This window comes from Callorhinus ursinus, unplaced genomic scaffold (genome assembly GCF_003265705.2).
Source record: "Callorhinus ursinus isolate GAN/ISIS: 27379988/994484 unplaced genomic scaffold, GSC_fseal_2.0 scaffold12, whole genome shotgun sequence".
Classification (NCBI taxonomy): Eukaryota; Metazoa; Chordata; class Mammalia; order Carnivora; family Otariidae; genus Callorhinus; species Callorhinus ursinus.
In genome coordinates this window covers 80,482,544-80,505,523 of record NW_027397074.1, presented here as the reverse complement: position 1 = coordinate 80,505,523, position 22,980 = coordinate 80,482,544, and the positions used below count along the sequence as shown (strand labels likewise).

The 22,980-nt window shown below is 41.7% G+C and overlaps 1 long non-coding RNA gene across 1 annotated transcript in view; it reads right to left on the bottom strand.

Annotated features, from left to right (window-relative positions):
• LOC141373925 (uncharacterized) overlaps positions 1 to 21,071 on the bottom strand; it is a 93,773-nt gene extending 72,702 nt beyond the window's left edge. The window contains exon 1 of the long non-coding RNA XR_012380388.1: positions 20,933 to 21,071. This is a non-coding gene — a long non-coding RNA (uncharacterized lncRNA). The remainder of the gene's footprint in view (positions 1 to 20,932) is intronic.
• Positions 21,072 to 22,980: the final 1,909 nt, after the last annotated feature.

Here is a 22,980-nt window from a genome sequence, read left to right as displayed (position 1 = left end):
GCGCCATCCCCAGGCCCACCGCCCCCCACGCCATCCCCACGCCCCCCACACCATCCCAATGCCCAAACAGGATTCCAGAAGCATCCTTATTTTACAAGTGTGTTCTCTTAATTCTCAAAGTAAGGCTCGGAATCAGGAAACTTTAACTCTAACTCATAGATAAGCAAATGGAGCAGCAAGAGACTTAAATCACTCAGGCAAAGTTCGTGACAGACCCACCCACACTGGGCTCTTGGGGCTCCTGACCGCACGCCGGCTACCCCATCAGCTCCAGCCGCTGGTTCCCCCGCCCCACATCTCCCTGCTCGGCTCTGTTTCTCAGGTTCCATGCCCCTCCCATCGCGTCTCCACACTGAAGCCAGAGGGACCTGCAGCAGATGCAAGACTACTTGTGTGACTCCTGTGTCACCCAAGCCGCACTCAGGCTAAGGTTCCAGATGGTCCAGCAGGCCCTGTCTCACCTGCCCTCGGCCTCCCTCTCCCGCCGGCTCACCACACTCCAGCCATGCTCCCATCTTGCTGCTCTCCAAGCTCTGTGCTCTCCCAAGGCCTCCTCACAAGCTCTGTCCTCGGCCTACAAGCCTGGCCCCTTGCACCTTCACCCGATTTGTCACGAGGGTTTCCAGGCAGCCACCAGGGATGCCAAATCCCCGGCCCTCCACTGATGGCTGCCTCACCTCTGGGGGGGAAGGGCAGTGTTGGTGCCCACGCCTGACCTGACAGACCCCGGACGCCAGCCTTGCCCCTGAGGCAGAACGAGGGGGACAGTAGCGTCAGGTGAGGGGACAGTGGCGGTCTCACAGACCCAGCAACCTGGGGAAGGGGGCCAAGGAAACCTGGGGAGCGGTCTCAGTGTGATCTGATATATTATTATGCTAATCATTCTGCAAAATGCAAGTGCCTTCCTTATCTCCTGAATGGCTCCGGAACTCAAAGGCAAATAGATTCTTTTTCTGGTGTGTGTGTGGTCTTTTTAAGACATCAGAATGGAAGACCGGAACTTAAGGGAAGCCTCTCGGGCCGCCCAGCCCTGCTACAATTTATCTTGCCGCTTTCCCGTTCTACCCTTTACATGCTCCTCACGTACAGAGCTGTCATCTCCTAAAGGGAAATGAGAGCTCTTTCCTGCTCCAAGTTGCTCCATGAGATCTGTTCAAGGAGGGGGTGGCTTCTAGGAGATTTCACATCTGGACGGAATCGACAGGATTCTCCTCTAGCTCCAGCCGGCAGTCAGAACCCCAGCAATTCTGGCCTCAAAGTTGTTCTCTGGAGCTAGGTATACATTGGCACAATCTCACAGCTGGAAAGAACCCTAGAAGATCCTGGCCCTGGTGCTAGAGACCGATCTGTTAATTAGTAAACCCAGTGGCTGGCAGACAGGACCTTACAGACATGCCCTCAAGTCCACAGACACACCATAAACACCTTTATGTTCATGAAAGTCTTTAATTCCCCAAAGGCCACCAAACTATTTCAGAACATTTTTTCCAGGCATCCCAACAGACAGTTAACTAAGGACATATGCATCTTACTTATTTGCTCAATATTGAAATGCACATATTGGAGAATTTCCTCCACCAGGTGGCAGCCAAGCCTTGATAAAATATAGAATATATAATATACATATATGTATATATACATATATATGGATATACACATATATGGATATACTATATATACACATATGTGCATATTTATATATGTGGATATACTATATTTGTATACAAATATAGAGAGAGAGTCCCATTTTTAACTTGACCACGTAGACAGAGTAAAAATTTACATCCATATTCTCAGCTTTGTTCAAGATGCCCACTGTACCCTGTGAAGATTGTCCTAACAACGAAGGACTGAGATGATGGGGAATTGGCACAAATGTCATCATCAGGATACCAGGGGTTAAACAGCTGCTCTGACGTAGCTATTGGCAGTTACGCCTGAATTGGTTTCATGTCCCTGATAATCTTCATTTAGCCACTGAAGTAGGAAAATCAGAGAGTGGAGCACTGAGGTAGTCTTAAATCAAGGCTTTCTGTTAAATTCCAGTTCAATAAACTATACATTGTGTGTCATCTTTCGTCAACCGGTATGCCAGACACTCTTCTACAAAGGCATGTGTCTTGACTGTAAGAAGTCCATGTCTCTTGGGGAATGAATAGACTCACAATAAGAGGAATAAAGAAACTGTCCTTTTCCTCAAAAAGAAATCCAGACTACAGAACTCTCTTTTATGCTTCCCCAAGGTCCTTGAGCAAACTACGGAAATACTAACAGTAAGGGGTCAATACATTTAATCCTTCCAAAAAGCCATGACATATGATCAGTAGAAAATCATCCATGGGTTCAAAGAAAGGAAGATAATAGCCTGTGGCCATATAATATTACTTCTGATGCTGCCAATTGTTCTTAGTTGGAAAGAAAATATGCAAATTTGACCAGTGTTTTTTTTTCCTTCCCCCTTTACTTCTTTTAACCAAAACTGGCCTGCCTGGCTCCCACTTCCCTGAGTCTTCTCCCTTGACAGTGTGACATGTATGTGACTGAGTGTGATTTTGGGGGGAATGGAACACGGGGCTCAGTATTCCCACCCTTTATGGAGAGTGGAAATAGATGTCTCCCAGAGACAGGTGACCCAAACACATGGGAAATGGGACCACATAGGAACTGAGTGGGGTGAAGCATTTGCTCCACCCACATAGTCTCTCTAATGTGAGGAAACATTTAAAATAGGAAATGGTGAATAACCGAGAAGCACGCCACTGCAACTTTTTCCATACTCATGCTGTCATCCACTGCATTCTTTCCCGGTATATCTAAATAGGGTCTCCCACATAATACTTGAAGCAGCCCCTTCTAATCAGGCAGAGTTAACACAAAAGTTGAAAACTAGTTCCCAAATCCCAACTAGAGAAATTGCCTAGAAACAAGACTCTTGGCTCCAGAACTGTCCAATATAGTAGCCACATATGTCTATCAAGCACCTGAAATGTGGCTAGTATGGCTGAGGAACTAAATTTTTCATTTTGAGTTTAATAATTAAAATTTAATTGACATAGCCACATATGGTTACTGGCTACTGGATTGGACAGTATAGTTCTTGAACATTTCCATCCACAAAGTTCCATTGGATAGCACCAATCGTCTATAACAATATCAAAAAGCTTTAAGTATTCACAGAACTCACACCAGAACTTTTTTTTTTCATCTTAACATGGCCTTACAGGAATCTTGCAACTTCTTTACAGGTTGTTTTCTTGATTTGTAAGAGGAGACGATAATATTTGAATCCAATTAAATCTGATTGAGGTCTTTTACCTGCCCTCACGCTGAGAAAGTCTGACTCAGTTCTTTTTGGGGCACAAGAATCTTTAGTACAGGGGCATCTGGGTGGCTTAGATGGTTAAGCGCCTACCTTTGGCTCAGGTCATGATTCCAGGGTCCTGGGATCGAGCCCCATATGAGGCTCCTGGCTCAGCAGGGAGCCTGCTTCTCCCTCTCCCTCTGCCTCTGCCCCTGCTCATGCTCTCTCTATCTGTGTCTCAAATGAATAAATAAAATCTTTAAAAAAAAAATCTTTAGTACAGTTTGCTGCCGAGATGTTTACTGTGCTCGCCCATGTCATCCACCCACAGATGGGTGGGGCTGCTCCAGGACTCCATGCCTGGGCCCAGAGATCCTTCATGCCAAACAAGGAGGCCACGGCGCTCAGAGTTTATCTCCCACCCCCACCCTCAGCATCCATATACCACCACCCAACAGAGCTTTGTTAACCAACTGGAAGTAATGTGTCAACAAGGCATGGCTCCTCACCATTCACAGATTACATACACACATGCGCATACACACGCTAAAGGGTAGAGGAACTCACTCCCTTCCTCATTACAGGTCAGCTACCTCCCAGTTTTGGCCAGTTTGGCCTGTTCAGAGCCCTTAACCTTACTCCTCCTATTACCATATTTCAGTAATTTGAAGGAAAATATTCCTTCTAACTCTGCTCTGGAGGCAAGAAAGACCCTGAGCCCTGGTCTTGCATCCAAATCTCTGCTTCCTGTGTAGAGGTGGTGTTGGTGTGGGGATGGGAAAGTTGGAGTTGTCCACAAAGAAAAAATAGCTTCCATTCTTTCAGATTTGTTTACAGCGGTGATACTAAAATACAGAATAATAATCTTAATAAATGATTCTTCCAGATTTATCAGGTACTGTTGGTTTCTAAATAGCAATGGCCCTTAACACAACATGTAATCTACGGCACTGTCAATATAACTGACAGTACATCTTGCCAACATAACTGCCCCAATCAATGAAAAACAAATAGCTTTAAGATTAAACTGCAGGGGCACCTGGGTGGCTCAGTCGCTGGGCGTCTGCCTTCAGCTCAGGTCATGGTCCCAGGGTCCTGGGATGGAGCCCTGCCTCGGTGGGGGTGGGGAGGATGGACTGTGTTAGGAGAGAAGCAGCAAGACCTCAGAAGGGAGGACAGTGCACTAACAGCTGACAGTTGGCCAAAGACTCCTTTCTGCCCTAGGGAGAGCTCTCAGGTCTACAGAGAATGTGTAGACAAGGACAGTAGATGTCTTGGTGATGACACATGCGAACAGGTGACAGAGCACCAGGTATAAAGCCCAGAACCTTAAGAAGCCCTTAGTATGACTCACTGAATTTCTTGGCAGCCTAGAGAGGCAGATGCTTAGCAAACAAAATTAGAATGACTTAGAGAGTTTGAAGGTGATATTTCTCACGTATGTGGGGGTGTGAACTTAGATTCACATGCACCACAGTTATTAAATAAATAGGTAGCACTTGGTATAGATTCTATATGCATTCAGCCTTTGCACTGAGCTGTTGGTGACACTGTTTATCTCTTTGATCTAATCAGGAAGTGCACTTCTGGAACAGAGAGAAGCAAGGGATCGGAGATAGTGTGTTTCTGACGGGCTGCATTAGACAATGCTACTCCTTGTTCAAGGTCAGGAACAGAGCTTATGCATGCTTCTCTTTCGGCGTTTAGCATTCTTGTAAGTCTAAGGTCAAATTTATGATGTAGAATTGTCCCAGAACAAATGGTACTTTTTCGCCTCTTTGCCTCTAATGATTCACTACTACAACCATCTTCTAACTCAGAGGCCAAAGAATCAAGGAAATTGAGATCTCCCTCTTCAACTTTTAAATTAAAATCTATAAAGAAAACTTCAAGGTGAGAAAAGACAAAGTCATATCAATATATAAAGCACAAGAGAAAAGAAAATTGTATAATACTCTTAATAAAAAAAAAAACTGTCAGCACGGAAGGAGGCAGCCTTCTCATTCTAACCCCTTGTTTACTGGAGACTGTTCATTCCAGGGGAGTAAATAATGGCAGAATCTTTTGAATAGTTTTATACAGATAGCTCCATGGTACAAAACAAACTTATAAACACACAAGTTTGAAAAGAAAGACGTCTAAAGGAGACCATAAGGGCTTGATCATAATCTGTCCAAAGGAAGGAGTAAATATTCATGCTCAGCGCAGTTTGCAGGAGGTCATTCCGATGACTACTGTGACTTGTGGCATGACGTGTGCAGGCCTGTTGGGCTGTGGACACAGAAGCCCCAGCAGAGTTATTGTAGGTGCTTATCAGGACCAGGACCGTTTTGCATCAGATACCTGTGGTTTACAAGCAGCATCCACGCCAATCGGCCAGGACCTGTGCCTTTCCAGGCATCTAATGCTCTATCACCCAGAGCAGAACCCAAATTCTGGAAGTACGGCCAGAAAGCAGAAGGCAGTTTCCCTCTCTCCCCCTGAAGCTCTCACCAAGAAGCAGCAGAGATGCCTATGAGAAGCTCTACGATAGCGATGGTGGGACAGATAGATAATAAAGCCAATAATAGGGAAAGATGGTTCGAAGACATTCTTTGCAATAGTGAAGGCATACTGTTTTGAGGAAAAGAAAGGGAAAATTTGACAGATATGACAGAGAAAAAGTTGGTAAGAGTTTGTAAGAGATGAGAACGCAGCTTCTCAAAGAGAACAGCCATCACTAGCATCAAAATTACATATGCCATCTGCTAAAACTTGAAGATTCCTGGGCCCTGCTCCAGGCAAAACATCGGAATTGGGGAGGTGGAGTGAATCCAGGGAATCTGCATTTCAACGCATTTCCCAAGTGATCCTTGAAGCAAGAGCTAGCATGAGAAGGGGAAGGAAGATGAATGTGCCCAGCCTATGTCAGCTTGGAGCGCCATGGAGCATCCAAGAGGAAGGCTCTGGATGCGTCTGGAAAGAGAGGACACCAAAGGGGAGACAGGTCAGAATCAGAGTTATGGACCTGGGATGAATCGGAGTCTCCTGATAAAATATAGGCAGGTAATGATATTTGAAAAGGGACTTTATATATGTATATATATTTGGCCACAAATTACCTTCCTATTTCAGAAGAACCCTTACTCGTTCGTGGATTTTGGTGGAAGCAGAGCCTCATTTCTCAACATGGGAGCCTAGAAGCCAGTAACTGCCTGCCCCAACCCTCTAGTGGCAGGACTGTAAGGATGCATCAAGACCAGGTCCATTCGATGCTTCTGCTCAGGACTCTGAGTCTCAAAGGAGGAACTTAAAGATTCAGAAAGAGTTAAAAAATTATTCACAGCAATGGCCTCCCTAGTGTCAAGGCACCCATGGAGATGCCAAACACAGATTCTTCTTAGAGTGATGGGAACTTAATTCCTGATAAGCCATTTTCCAAGTATGACTTTTCACCTTCCCCCCTGCCACCCCACCACCTAGGAGCTACTCAAATATTTTTCAATAAATTCATTTTTTGCCTACATTTTTAAGATTTAGAGAACACTAGAGGACACAAATAAACACATGATAGACTTCTCCAGCTACTGGAGAGAAAGAAATACAGACAGGAGACAGAGAAAGCATGCTCAGAAAGCAAAGGGTCAAAGAACTGCTTGAGATAAGGAGTCAGGAGAACATAATACCAGAGAAATGAAGCAAGAGTTCACTGGAGAGAGAGAAAGAAAGTAATGTGTGAGGGTTGGCCATTTCCTTTTCTTTCAGACTGCTTTGATCGTATTTCTATCTTCAGAATCATTACATTAGAATTATGTCCCCCTAGCCGACTTCGGGGACACCAGAGTTAGAACCATCACTTATTGCATCCACAGGGCATTTCTGAGCACTGTCCACAGCAGGAACTTGGGAAATATGTGAGGGAGGTGGAAAGGAAGAAAGCAAAGACTGCACCTTGGAGAAGGTAAAACACATGGAATCCTAGTTCCCGTGGGCCTCCCGAGACACAAACCGAGCCAGCCCCCAAGGGGTCCTTCCTCATCCCGGGGACGTTGCCAAAGCAGCCCCCGGACTCCCACCACCACCTCCTCCCGGCAGGGCAATCTCCCTGCTTGCTCCTTTCAAAGGCACTCTCTCCTTGCCTTTCTTCTCCCCACCAGACCCTTTACTATCTTTTACACTTTTAAGAAAGGCAGGAAAGGTCTCTGATTTCAAGCAGCTTTCTTTGGCTCTCTGCCCTGCAAAAACTCCTGATTCCAGGGAATGTGAAGGGCTTAATCATGTGTCTGATATATGAAAGAGGAAAAAATACAACGAACAAAATACAAATTAATAGCTCAAAAGGTGATCTCCCAACATCTCTTTCCTACCTATTTCCAGGAGAATCTGAGTGCCACTAAGAATCCAGGGTCGTCCTTGTCTGTCAGTCTGAAACCTGGGCACCAGTCTTTGCACAGAGAATGTGCTTAAGACACGTAACAATTACCTGCACTCAAGTGGCAGAGAAGAAACCGATGGAGACAAAGGGGTTAACAATCCAAATAGGTGGGCAGAAGTTCCTAGAGAAACAGGGAGAATTAGATGAATTCTGCAGCAGGAGAGATTCTATTTAGAAATGTGAGACCCCTCTCAGACAGCAGGGAAAGGCCAGAAGGTGGAAGAAAAGCCCCTCTTTCTGGTGAGAAGACTGAATGCACAAAACTTCACAGTCACAAGATGCGTTTGTTACTGTTCACCTGTTCCTGTTCCACCATGTGTGCTGGTTACCGGGGCAGCAGATAACTTGTCTCCTTACTTCTGAGACCTCCAACCTAGAGGAGTCAGGTCATAACCCGTCAGAATGATGACCGTACAGCACTCGGCGACCCTAGAACTTTTGCCAGATGCAAAGATCACACAGAACTTTTAGACGGTCAGAAATTGGGAAGAAGGAAGCAGATAGATATTTGGTGACCAGAAGAGCAGGCTACATGAGACATGACAGTGCTCCCCTAAATAGTCCATTTTCTCCCCCCACTTCCCACTGTCCTTGCAATTAATCAGGGCCAGATACTCGTTCAGGGTAACAACAGAGGGGCACTAAGGATGGGGTGGATTCCAAGCCGAGAGAGCTGAAAAGCCCTCACTTCTGCTGGCCGGTCTGAGGAACAGCATGTGCTTTCCAGATGATGGGACAATGAGATGGTGGCTTGCGTCTCTGAACATATGGAGCAGAATGCCCCACTGACCAGTGCCGGACATGGAGAAGACAACAAAGCCTTCTTGTTTCTAAGCCCTGGGATTTCAGGATCTCTTTTTTTATTGTTGTTCTGCAGCATAACCAATCCTATAACCTGTCCTATACACTCTGCCATTTCTTCCCCACCCCCCTGCCCCAATAAGGTTCACACTGTACACATCTTCCATGGATGGCCCTTTCCATATAAATGCAAATCGTTAGTCTCCAACCTGCCTAAAGAAGTTGTGAAACAACAGTGCAGTCATTCTAAGTCACTATCTTCCGTGAGCTTCTGTCGCTCTTCTAGAAAAATTATTCCAGTGGCATGAGGGATAAATTTAAACTAAATTTGGCAAGAGAATGTTGAAATTCACAGTGCCCTCAGGTTTTAGGGACAGTGATCCAGAAGACTCAACTTTTCAAAGGCATAGAATTTCTTTTGATAAAACAAGATACCCAGTTCCCCACCTTGTTCAATAGGAATTTGGGTATTTTGCAGTTTTTAATCTCACTAATCCCTTGGTCTCCTAGAATCCCCACACCTTGACCATTTTCTCCTGTGACCAGAAAGAACGCTAGGCCATTCAGCCTTGCTCAATGAGTATCAAATGCTCCAAAGTGTTCTGGGCCCTGTCACACAAGATCTTTACAGTTTGAGTAAAAGTAGGATTATGCTATAGGCCATATAGGGCCCTGTATTTGAGATGGGGGATTAAGAAGAGACATACTCACTGGTTCTGGGCCTCTAAGATGCTGGTTCTCTGATGTCCCCAAATCTAAAATTCCTGTAGAGTTGCATTTGACTATTTGTTTTTCCCCAAAGCAGCTCATTTTCCCAACACTAAGCATTTAAAATCTTATAATGCAGAAGAATGCTGTACTAAAGTATAATCTATTTGTGAATGAAGAATATGAATAAAAGTTATCTTTGGACCTGCAAATATTATTTTAAGCATTGAGAGGAAAAGGGAGAAATGAAAGGGGAAATGTATGGAAAAGGGGAACAAGCATGGGAGGGGTATGCTCAGGAGGCTAGGAGCTCAGGAGGGTACGGAGGGACAGCTGAGGTATTCATATACATGGGAATGCATGGGTGGGAGTTCACAGCAGAGGAAAGCTAGCTATCTACTCTTCATCCCATGAGGAACAGGAAAGCCCCATGGGAGGTGGTTTATATACACCATTTCACTGGATCCTCACAGTAACTGATAGGAGACTGATACTGTTAACTATGTTTTACACAAAAAAACCCTGAGACTTAGATGAATTCATAAAGCTAATAGGTGGCTACGCTGCAAAGCAAAACCAAGCCTACCCTACTCTAAAGCCAAATTCTTTCCTTCGGCATTTGATAAGTTTTACCTATTGAGAGTCCCAGATTTGTAACATCATTCATTTCCCCCTGCCAATAGAGAGCCCATGCTGCACCTTTCTCCAAGCTAAATCAGGTGTGTCCCCCCAAAATTCTCTGTGGGATAAATTACATTATCCCACTTACACTCACACATGCTTAAGAGAAATAAAATTTGAATGCTGAGTTTCACTAAAACTGTTTTCAACCAGGTGAAGTTGTGAAACAACTTTTAGTGAACCACCATTCTAAGCTAATAAAAGACACAACTGTGAATAATCTGATATATCAGTCCTTTATGGGGAACAAACTATAGACTCTTTTCTGACCAATGAACTTGCATCACATATAGACATATAGACTCATTCCATTCAGAGAAGAAGTTTTCAATCCTTACTTATCATTACCATCTTGACACCTCCATTCCAGTGGATAAAGCACCTTAACCCCCACTTTCACACCCCCACTCCTATTAACTGTTCAGTCAATTTTTTCAGTGTTATATCTTCCCTTGCCTGGCAGGCAAGATAATAAACTCATGTTTTGTTTTCTTTTTCTTTATAGTCTCATAGGCTTTGTTTTATTTGGTGGCACATCTGATTACCCTTCTCCATCCTGATTATGGAGGTAGGCATTCAAAATGTTTGCCCTTTCCTAAATTGTCAGCTTTCAAGAATAGTCAGGAATCTTGAATCTCCCATATACATTATCTTGATTGCACATGTCCAAGGCAATTCAGGGGATATCTTAGTCATAAGTCTCTGAGATACTGGCCTTCCATCAGGCCAGAAGTATCCTAATTCTAATGATCTCTCAAGTTAAAGCTGATGTTTTGAAAATGATTATATTGTATTAACTCCAGGGAACTCCTAAGGAAAACCTGTTCCTGCACGCACTTCTCACAGAACTCTACTATCTGTGAGAGAGAGAGAGAGAAAAAACAATATCGGCTATGAATTATTTTAATGGTAGAATAATACCCTAGAAGGGAACCAGCACCTGCTCCGCATCCTCACTGATAAACATAATTTGGAACACCTGCTAGCTAGTGACAGCTATTCTAGTCCAAGTTTTATTTAGTTTGTCTTATTTATCAGTCCCAAGTTTCTCAAATAAGCAAGCCAATAACTATCCTCAGAAAGCAATATTATGCGCTGTGACAGGATGTTCATTTGCCGAGTAAACATTTGCCAAGAACCCACTATGAGTAAGGTACTGAGCTAGGCTGAGAAATGAAAATGTGAATAAGATGTAGAGGTTATTGCCCTCTAGGAGATTAAAAGATTTCAGTCAGGTGTAAAAGTCAAAATAAGAATCTCCATAAAAGTGTCTTAAGTGCATAAGAGAGTCATATTCTGAGTGGTGTAGGAACACAGCAGTCGCTATGGATACTGACTTGTGGAAAAGTTTAACAGAAGAATTGACAATTGGGTTAGGTCTTAAAGAACAAGCAGAATTTGGTCAGATGGGGGATACATTGGAAGGTCTTTCTAGACAGAGACAAGAGCATGTGCAACACTGCAACACACTGAGGATGAAGAAATTTGGATATGATGAAGACTTGGCAAATTTTTAAATTAAGTGGGTGAACTTGGGGACGGAGGTTGTCATGAAGTCATCTTATAAAGAACTACGCTAAACTAGGAGTTTGAACATCATAGTGTAGGCAGTAGAGGGCTAACTGAAATTTAAAAAATACTTTCTATGTGCTTCCATTTCCAGGCAATATGGAGTAACAGACACAAGATTTAGCCTATCATCAAAAACCACTAAAAACTATACAAAATATATGCAACACTCATTTTCAGACATTGGACAACAGCCAATACAGGACAGTCATTCCTGAGGAAAAAACAAACAAATGAGCTGAACCTTATGATTACCCCAGCATACTGTCTAGACGAAAAATCTCCCAATTTGATGGATACTACAAATGCACAAAGCCAAGAAGCTATATGAACCCTAAGTAAAAGAGGCATAAAGAAAACATTAAGAAATAACTATACCAATAATAGTAAACAATAACAATACCACAGAAATACAAATGATTATAAGAGAATACTATGAAAAATTATATGCCTACAAATTGGACAATCTAGAAGAAATGAATAAATTCCTAGAAATATATAATCTTTCGGTTCAGAAAATCTGAACAGACTAATTAGCAATTAAATTGAATCAGTAATCAAAAAAAGTCCCAATAAATAAAATCCAGAACAGACGGCTTCACAGGTGAATTCTACCAAACATTTAAAGAAGAGTTTACACCTATTCTTCTCAAACTCTTCCAAAAAATAGAAAAGGAGAGCTTCTAAATTCATTCTACAAGGATAGTATTCCCCCTCATACCAAACAAAAAATGAAAACCACAGGCCAATATCTCTGGTGAACAGGGATGCAAAATCCTCAACAAAATATTAGCAAACAGAATCCAACAATACATTAAAAAAAGTCTTTCACCATGATCAAGTGGGATTTATTCCTGCGATGCAAGAGTGGTTTAGTATTCACAAATCAATCAAGGTAATACATCACATTAACAAGAGAAAGGACAAAAAAAATCACATGATCATCTCAATAGATGCAGAAAAATCATCTGACAAAGTTCCCTTCATGAAAAGAACTCTCAATAAAGGTTAGAGAGAACATACCTCAATATAATAAAAGCCATATGTAAAAATCCTACAGCTAACAACATACTCAATGGTGAAAACTGAGAGCTTTTCCTCTACAATCAGAAACAAGACAAGGATGTCCACTCTTAGCACTTTTATTCAACATAGTACTAGAAGTCCTAGCAACAGAAATCAGACAAAAATAAAAATTAAAAAAATAAAAGGTATCCAAATGGGCTAAGGAAGAAGCAAAACTTTCCCTATTTCGAGATGACATGATACTATATATAAAGAAACCCTAAATATTTCACCAAAAAAACTACTGGAACAGGTAAAATTAATTCAGTAAAGTCACAGGGCACAAAATTAATATACATAAATCTGTTGCATTTGTAAACACTAATAATGAAGTAGCAGAAAAAGAAACTAAGAAAATAATCACATTTACAACTGCACCAAAAGGAATAAAATACCTAGGAATAAACTTAACCAAGGAGGTGAAAGAACTGTATTCCAAAAATTATAAACATTGATGAAAGAATTTGAAGGTGACACAAATGGGAAGACATTCCATGTTCATGTACTGAAGTGCCAATATTGTTAAAAAGTCCATACTACCCAAAGCAATCTACAGATTTAATGAATCCATATCAAAATGCCAACAGCATTTTTCACAGAACTAAAACAATCCTAAAATTTGTATGGAACCACAAAAGATGCTGAGTAGCCCAAAACAATCTTAAGAAACAAGAACAAAGCTGGAGGTATCACACGCCCAGATTTTCAAGATATACCACAAAGCTGTAGTTATCAAAACAGTATGATACTGGTACAAAAATAAACACATAGATCAATGGAACAGAATAGAGAGCCCAGAAATAAATCCACAGTTATATGGTCCAATTACTGTATGACAAAGGAGGTAAGAATATACAATGTAGAAAAGATAGTCTCTTCAACAAATGATGCTGGGAAAACTAGACAGCTATATGCAGAAGAATGAAACTGGATCAGTTTCTTATACCATACATGAAAATAAACTCAAGATGGAGTAAAGACCTAAATGTAAGACCTGAAAACATAAAACTCATAGAAGAAAACAGGCAGTAATTTCTTTGACATCAGCTAGAGAAACATTTTTCTAGATATGTCAGGGGAAACAAAACCAAAATTAAACTATTGGGACTACACCAAAATAAAAACATTTTGCACAGTGATGTAGCTGACTTTCCTAACACAAAGAAACAGACACAGGGAGTTAGACAAAATGAGGAGACAGAGGAATATGTCCCAAAAGAAGAAAGAGGATCAAACCACAGCAAAAGACCTAAGTGAAATGGATATAAGTAATATGCCTGATAGAGAATTTAAAGTAACAATCATAAAGATACTCACTGGACTTGAGAAAAGAGTAAGTGTAGAGGACATCAGTGAGACCCTTAACAAAGAGATAAAAAAGAACCAATCAGAGATGAAGGACACAATAAATGAAATTAAAAATACACTTGATGGAATAAATAGCAAGCTAGAGGAAGCAGAGGAATGAATTAGTGACCCAAAAGACAAAGTAATGTAAAATGATCAAGCTGAGCAAATGAGTGGAAAAAATTATGCAAATTGAGAATAGTCTTAGGAAACTCAGTGACTCCATCAAACATAACAACACTTGCATTATAGGGACCCTAGAAGAAGAGAGAGAAAAGGGGACAGAGAATTTACTCAAAGAAATAATAGCTGAAAAATTCTGAATCAGGAGAAACAGATATCCAGAGCCAGGACACACAAAGATACCCCCCAAATATCAACGTAAGGAGGTTCACACAAAGACACATGGTAATTAAAAGGGCAAAAGTAGTTATAAAGAAAAAAAATGTAAAAGCAACAAGAGAAAAGAAGACACTTTCATACAAGGGAAACCTCATAAAGCTATCAGGGGATTTTCAGCAGAAACTTTGCAGGCCAGAGAGAGTGGCATTCAAAGTGCTGAAAGGGAAAAATCTGCAGTCAAGAATACTCTATCCAGCAAGGCTGTAATTCAGAATAAAAGAAAAGATAAAGTTTCTCTGACAAACAAAAACTAAAGGAGTTTATTACCACTAAACCAGCCCTACAAGAAATATTAAAGGGGACTTTCTGAGTAGAAAGGAAAGACCATAAGTGAGAGTGTAAAAAAGCAAAAAAACACAAAAGCAGTAAAAATAAGTATTTCTATAAAAATAAGTCAAGGATTCATAAAATAGAAGGATGTAAAATATGACACCAATCATCTAAAACGTGGGCAGGGGAGGAGTAAAGAATGGGTTCAAACATAAGCACCCTTCAACTTAATACAGACTACTTAATGCAGATGTTACATACAAACCTAATGGTAACCACAAATCAAAAACTAGTAATAGATATGCAAAGAATAGAGAGAAAGGAAAGCAAATGAATCACTAAAGAAAGCCAACAAACAATGAAAGAGAACAAGAATCTGAAAAAGAACTACCAAAACAGCCATAAAACAAGAAACAAAACAGCAACAAATACATATCTATCAATAATTACTTTGCATGTAATGGATTAAACACTCCAATCAAAAGACACAGGGTGATAGAGTGGATAAAAAAACAAGACCTAGGGATGTCTGGGTGGCTCAGTCAGTTAGGCATCTGCCTTCGGCTCAGGTCATAATCTCAGGGTCCTGGGATCGAACCCTGCGTTGGGCTCCCTGCTCAGGGGGGAGTCTGCTTCTCCCTCTCTCTCTGCTGCTCCCCCTGATTATTCTCTCTCTCTCTCTCTCTCTCTCTCTCAAATAAATGAAATCTTTTAAAAATAACACACACAAAAAAAAAAACACCAAAAACCCAAGACCTATCTATATGCTCTTTACAAGAGACTCATTTCAGACCTAAAGATACCTGAAGATTGAAAGTGAGGGAATATAGAAACATTTATCACACAAATGGTGTCAAAAGCAAGCCAGGGTAGCAATAATGATATTGGACAAAATAGACTTTAAAACAAATACTATAACAAGAGACAGAGAAGGACACTAATCATAAAAGGGACAGTCCAAAAAGAAGATACAATTGTAAATATTTATGCACCAACATGGGAGCACCCAAATACATAAAACAGTTAATAACAAACATAAAGGAATTGATGGTAGTGGAATAAGAGTAGGGGACTTTAACATCGCACTTACATCAATGGATTGATCATCCCAACGGAAAATCAAAAAGGAAATAGTGGCTTTGTATGACACACTGGACCAAATGAAATTAACTGATGCATTCAGAACATTCCATCCTAAAACAGCAGAATACACCTTCTTTTCAAGTGCACATAGAACATTCTCCAGAATAGATCACATATTAGGCCACAAAACTAGTCTCAACGAATTCAAGAAGATCGAAGTTCTACCATGCATCTTTTCTGAAAACAACACTATGAAACTGTAAGTCAACCACAAAAAAAAAATAAATAAATAAAAAGAAAAAAAGGAAAAACCTGGAAAGAGCACAAATACATAGAGGTGAAATAACATGCTACTAAACAATGAATGGGTGAACCAGGAAATCAAAGGAGAAATCAAAGACTACATGGAAACAAATGAAAATGAAAACACAGTGATCCAAAATCTTTAGGATGCTGCAAAAGCGGTTTGAAGAGGGAAGTTTATGACAATACAGGCCTGTCTCAAGAAGCAAGAAAAATATCAAAAAAAGAACCTAATCTTACACCTATTGGAGCTAGAAAAAGAAGAACAAACAAAACCCAAAACCAGCAGAAGGAAGGAAATAATAAAGATTAGAGCAGAAATACATGATATAGAAACTCAAAGAGCAATAGAACAGATCGATGAAACCAGAAGCTGGCTTTTTGAAAAGATCAACAACATTGATAAACCTTTAGCCAGATTCATTAAAAAAAAAAAAAAGATGACCCAAATAACAAACAAAATCACAAACGGAAGAAGGCAAGTAACAACCAACACCACAGAAAGGACAAACAATTGTATAAGAATATTATGAAAAACTATATGCCAACAAATTGGGCAACCTAGAAGAAATGGATAAATTCCTAGAAACATATAATCTACCAAAACTGAAGCAGGAAGAAATAGAAAATTTGAACAGACCAATTACCAGCAATGAGATTGAATCAGTAATCAAAAAACTCCCAACAAACAGAAGTCCAGGACCAGAAGGCTTCACAGGCCAAATTCTACCAAACATTTAAAGAAGAACTATTACCTATTCTTCTCAAACTATTCCAAAAAATAGAAGAGGAAGGAAAATGTCCAAATTCATTCTTTGAGGCCAGTATCACCCTGATACCCCAACCAGATAGAGCCACCACAAAAAAAGAGAACTACCTGCCAATATCTCTGATGAAGATAGACACAAAAATCCTCAACAAAATACTAACAAACTGAATCCAATAATACATTAAAAGAAATCATTCACCACAATCAAGGAGGATTAATTCCCAGGATGCAAGGGTTATTCAATATTCACAAATCAATCAACATGATACATCACATCAATAAGAGAAAGGGTAACAACCATATGATCATTTCAGATATATGTAGAAAAAAAAATCTGATAAAGTACAACATCCATTCATGATAAAAACCCTCAACAAAGTGGGTTTAGAGGGAACATACCTCAACATAATAAAGGCCTTATATGAAAAACCCACAGCTAACATCACACTCAATGGGGAAAACCTGAGAACCTTTCCCCTAACGTCAGGAAAAAAAACAAGGATGTCCGCTCTCACCACTTTTATTCAACATAGTACTAGAAGTCCTAGCCTCAGCAATCAGGCAAGAAACAAAAGGCATCCAAATTGGTAAGGAAGAAGTAAAACTTTCACTATTTGCAGATGACATGATACTATCTATAGAAAACCCTAAAGACTCCACCAAAAAAACTACTGGAACTGATAAATGAATTTGGTAAAGTGGCAGGGTACAAAATCAATGTACAGAAGTCTGTTGCATTCATACACACTAATAATGAAGCAGCAGGTGAAATTAAGAAAACAATCTCACTTACAATTATACCCAAAATAATAAAATATCTAGGAATAAACCTAGCCAAAGAGGTGAAAGATCTGTACTCTGAAAACTATAAAACACTGATGAAAGAAACTGAAGATGACACAAAGAAATGGAAAGACCCTCCCCGCTCAAAGACTGGTAGAACAAATATTGTTAAAATGTATATATTACCCAAAGCAATCTACACATTTAATGCAATCCCTATCAAAATACCAATAGCATTTTTCACAGAACTAGAATAGTAAAATTTGTCAAAGACAAATACCATAGGATTTCACTCATAAGTGAAATTTAAGAAACAAAGGAGCAACGGGAAAAAGAGAGGGAGACAAACTTAAAAAACACACTCTTAACTACAGAGAACACACTGACGGTTACACCCCCTCCCTCTGGGGGAAATAGGCAATGGGGATTAAGGAGTACACTTGTTGTGATGAGCAGTGGGTGTTGTATGGAAGTGTTGAAGCACTCTATTGTACACCTGACACTAATATAACACTGGATGTTAACTATACTGGAATTAAAATGAAAAACTTAGTCAAATTTAAAAAGAGTTGAAATGGAAACAAAGAGAAAATATTAGGAGGCAGGTGTTAAGTAGACAGTGTGGCCAAGGAGCCCTCAATGAGGGAGAACATTCAAGCTAAGATCTGAGGAGGAACCAGGCACAACAAGAATGAAGACCGCAGTTTCCAAGCACAGGAACAGCGTATAGAAGACCCCGGGACAGGAAAACCTTCAGTATGTTCAAGGTGCGGGAAGGACAAGAGCAGTCACCTGAGATTCAGTTGGAGCCACTGGAGTGGGTCGTGCAGGGCTATCATAAGAAGTTTGCATTTTCCTCCAAGTCTAGTGGGAAGTCATTGCAGCATATCAACAGAAGAGTGACACGTGGCTTAGTGTACATTTTCAGACTATTGTGCAAGCCTGTGGAGGAATGGATGACAGCCCAACAGGAGAGGAAACAAGGAGACAAGGCTAGGGAGCTGTCGCTTAGGGAGAGGCAGGGGAGGGTCGGGGCCTGGACCACGGTGGTGATGACCTGGAGATGCAAAGAGCTGGAGATGCGTTGTGGCGGTATTTTGACAGTTTATACATCAGCTGGGAGGGAGGCAGGGAAATCAAGGGTGATTCCAACGGGGTGGGTGGTACAAAAATAAAGAGGACTGGGGGTGTCACAGTTGTGTGGTGGGAATCAGGAGTTTAGTTTGAGAAGTCTGAGAGGCCTCAGTGTTTGTCCTGGTCCATGAGCCCAAATCCACGCAGAAGCCAGCAGTCGGGACTTGGAGCAGAATCTCTAAGAGGTCAGATCAGAAATTAGATCCCTGGACTCAAGGTGTATGTAACAACGTCTAGTTCATCTTTATTTCCAAATATGGTTTTTCCCATCTCTGTTGCTCTTTTTCCCTCCCCCTGGGCCTGCTCTGGCAGCCTGCCTAAACTCCAGGCCCCCAAAGCGCATACTCCCTTGCACCAAGTTAAGAGCCCATGCAGCACCCAGTTTGGGAGACAGAGACAGTCAGAAGCCTTTTGCAAACTGAGACTGGGTCTAGCAGCCCATCTGGTTCTACTGCTCCCTGGTCTTTCCAACAAACTGAATGACAGGTTTTGCAGGCCTAATTATTTCTCAGGTAATCAATCTCAGCTCCTAGCATTTCACTTCTCTCCCTCACTCTATGGGAGCCTAGTATTTCCCTATTTGCCCTTCCATGCAAAGGAAGCCTCTCCCAGCTTCTAACCCACACTAGTGATCTTGCCTGATTGATATCAAGCGCAAGGAGGCATTTAAAGACAAGGGCAGGTCATCTGCAATCCCAAAGCCTTAGAACTGTCACCCTAATGTTAGTCAACCTAAAATTTAGGAGTCCCCATAGGGAAGAGGAGCCTGCTGACCATGACATGACCTCATTTTTCACACCATTCACCAGACCTGGAGGGTACCTCGGTCTTGGGGGACAAAGAAGGCTTCAAAGCCGAGGAGGACACAAGTCCACGTCCCGGAAGGACCAGGAGAACCGTAAGGACCACCACACTCTGGCCAGAAGACCGAGCTCTCTTCCTACACACTAAGGCCTCCTGGGAGAGCGCTTTCTCCCGGGGTGGGGGCACGGACCCAGACCGGAACACCAGAAAAATCGCTCAAGTCACCGGCAGCGGTGGAAAATACCAAAGGAAGAAAACACTGTGTTCAGGGGCTCTTACGCTCATAAAAGCTGCCCTGCTGGCCTGTCAGGTTTATGACCTCAGAATCCCCGACTCCTCCCTGATGATCAGCACGTTAGCCCAACACTTGTCAGCCTGGCTGCCTGTCTATTTCTGCGCAATGAACCACTTGGCAGCTCCTCATGGGCTTCGGACTGTAAAAACCATGGACCAGATAGATCAATCACTAACTGAAAGAGATTAAAAAAAAAAAAAGTCTGTAAGAGAAAAAATTAGAAGATTTATTTCAAATGTGTTTTTAGTTTTGAAAAATGTAAGGCTTTAAGTTTTCTTCCAATAGGTACAGAACGAATTGCAGTATCACTCAATAAATTCTGAAGCTGAAACATTATGGAACTGTGTGACTAAGGGAAGAAAAGGCTCCAAATTATATAGAATTACAATCCTGGAGAACATATGTAAAACACAATAATGGTAAACGTGCTACGAGGAACTATACAAACTGTTAATAACCGAGGCTGTTGTTTAACAGGAAATTGTTTTTCCTTTTCTGATCCTTCAGTATTTACCAATATTTTCCTCATAAATTTGCATTCTTATTATGAACAGAGACATTGCTATTGTTTTACTTTTTTAATTTTTTAAAAATTCATTTTAAGTAGAGGCATCGGGGTGGCTCAGTTGGAGCATGGAGCCTACTTAAAAAATAAATAAGACAAAATTTATTTTAAGTAGGCTCCATGCCCAGTGGAGGCTTGGACTCATGACCCTGAGATCGAGAGTCGCACGCTCTACAGACTGAGCCAGCCAGGCATCCCTACTGTTTTACTTTTTAAAAACAAGTTAGACGTAAATTCCTCTGCTTTCCTATCCACAGACCTGTTAAAGAAATAGATATAATTTATCTAATAGATATAATTTAAACCTAAATGTTTTAAAATTGCTGTCAACAAAAGGTTATAGTTACAGTGCTACTATACACAAAATATTATTACTTAATGTGAATTTAATGTAACTAAGTCCAGGAGAACTGAATTTGTGATCAGAACTCTGGGATCAACAATAAAAAAATTTTTTGAGATAACTGTATACTCACACAGTTGTAAGAAATGATACAGGGAGATCCCATGCACGCATCACCCATATTCCCCCCAATAGTAACCTTGTACGTCACCATAATATACAATCACGCCAGGAGACAGACATTGGTGCTAGCCACAGACCTTACTCAGATGTCCCCAGTTTCACACACACTTACCTGTGTGTGTATATGTATATACCCAGTTCTAGGAAATTGTATCTCACGTGTAGGTTCACGTGACTGTCACTGGCCAAGCTTCAGAACATTCCCATCACTGTGGCTCCTTGAAGATAGCCAGGGCTTCCTCTCAGCCTCCCTCTCCTACTCCCTAACTCCTGCCAGTGGTGATTAACTTTTGGTCAACGAGCAATTATTGATCTCCCACGTGCAAATCACTGCGCCAAGCACTGAATGACCGTGACAGAAATATAAATTGTGCCAAGCACTAAAGGACCGTGACAGAAACAAAATAAGTTGTATAGTCTAGTGGTTAAGAGGACAGGTAGGAACCAGACTAACTAGGTTCAAATGTTGGGTGTGCCACTTACTGGCTGTGTGACCTTGGCAAAGTACCCAAGCTCTACACCACAGTTTCTTCCACAAAATGTGGCTAATAATAATACCTCCTGGGGTTATTATAAGAAATTTCAATGAGTTGGTATTTGTAAAGTAGAAAGTGCCTGGCATGAAGAGATGTATGTTAACACTCAAGAACTCACAATCCAGCAGAGAACATACAAAACTCTAATCAGGTCAGCCTGTGTTGAGTGCGGGAACATCAGGGCAAACCCAGCGCAGTAGGAGGACGTGGGAGGGAGCTGCTCATCGCAGCGTGGAAAGCTGAGGTAGGCTTCACAGAAAAGAGAATATTTGGGTTGGGCTTTGAAGTATGAGTAAGACTTTGACAGAAATAAAAGGGAAGGGATGGTGTTTCGTGCCCGTAAAACGACATGACCCGTGGCCCTGAGGCAGGAGAAGGCAAGAGCCATTCTGAGAGAGGACAAGGTTTGAACAAGAGCCTGTGAGGAGACTGGAGGGGCGGGCAGGGGAAGTGGCTTCGGACGGAGTCCGAGGGAAGGTTGGGGCCAGGTTCTGAGGCATCCTGAATGCCATGCAGTAATTACCACTAGAACTCTGCAATCCTGGAGTAGACTAGCATAGAGCAGAAATTGTTCCAATGCTCCAGAACACCGGGAGGAGACCATCAGAGCAGATGGGAAAGTACTTCCTAAATCATAAAACACAGCAATGTGGTTTATTATTACTGCAGCCTGATTCAAAACAATAGCAGCGGCAACCCCATGTCTTGAGCATGGTCACTATTCTTGGTAGAAGTACGAAATCTTCAGTGTTTGGGGCATAGGGATTAAAGGTTATTAGGCTAACCCACACCAGAACCTGTGTTCTCCTTGCCAGGGCAGATTCCCACCTTAGCCAGGTGTTCTCAATGCCCCAAACCAGCAAGCTCCAACTGTCCTCTCCCGGGATTTCCAAAGGAAGCCACTGGGCACCATCAGTTCGGTCGTCAGGGGCCCACAGTGTTTATCTGATCATCTGGCCCTCTGTCCTCTTCAGGTGTCCTGGTTCTTGAACCTGAGACTGACTCCAGCTGCCCTCCCCGGCCTTGGACAGGTGCCTCTCCCCCTGGTTGTTTCAGGGTCCTCACCTCCCCGTGTGCTGTGACTCTGTTCTCTCCCTGCCCAGGGCCTGCTCAGATTTCTGTCTTTCACAACCATATTCTTGCCTCTCTGGTCCCAGGCCTTCCAATGACCTGTTGCCGCCTATGCCTGGGTGTGGCAGGTAGGACGAGCAAATTACCCTGCTTCTGCTTTGACGTGTTTCTCAACCAGCCACCTTCTGGTTATTTTTTTCACCATACGTAGTAAGAGAAGAAAGACAAAGAATGCTTATTCCACTTGCCTAACCTAATGGTCCAGTCAGTTCCACACAGACTGAGAACATGCCTGATGACATTGCTTAGTAGCATCAGACATGTTTTTTTTTTTTTTTCTGTTATTCTCCTATTCACGAGAAGAAAAGGATGTTGGAACAAAGGATTCTTGGTAAGAGGGTGGTGGTGGTGGTTTATAATTTGACTCTGAAAACTAAGAATCCCCAAACTAAAAATAAACCCTTCCTTCTAAGCAAGGTTGAGCAAATGAACTTGTCTGAACATCACCAAGATGAAATCTAACTAAACCAGACTTAGAAAGAGTTATTCCCAA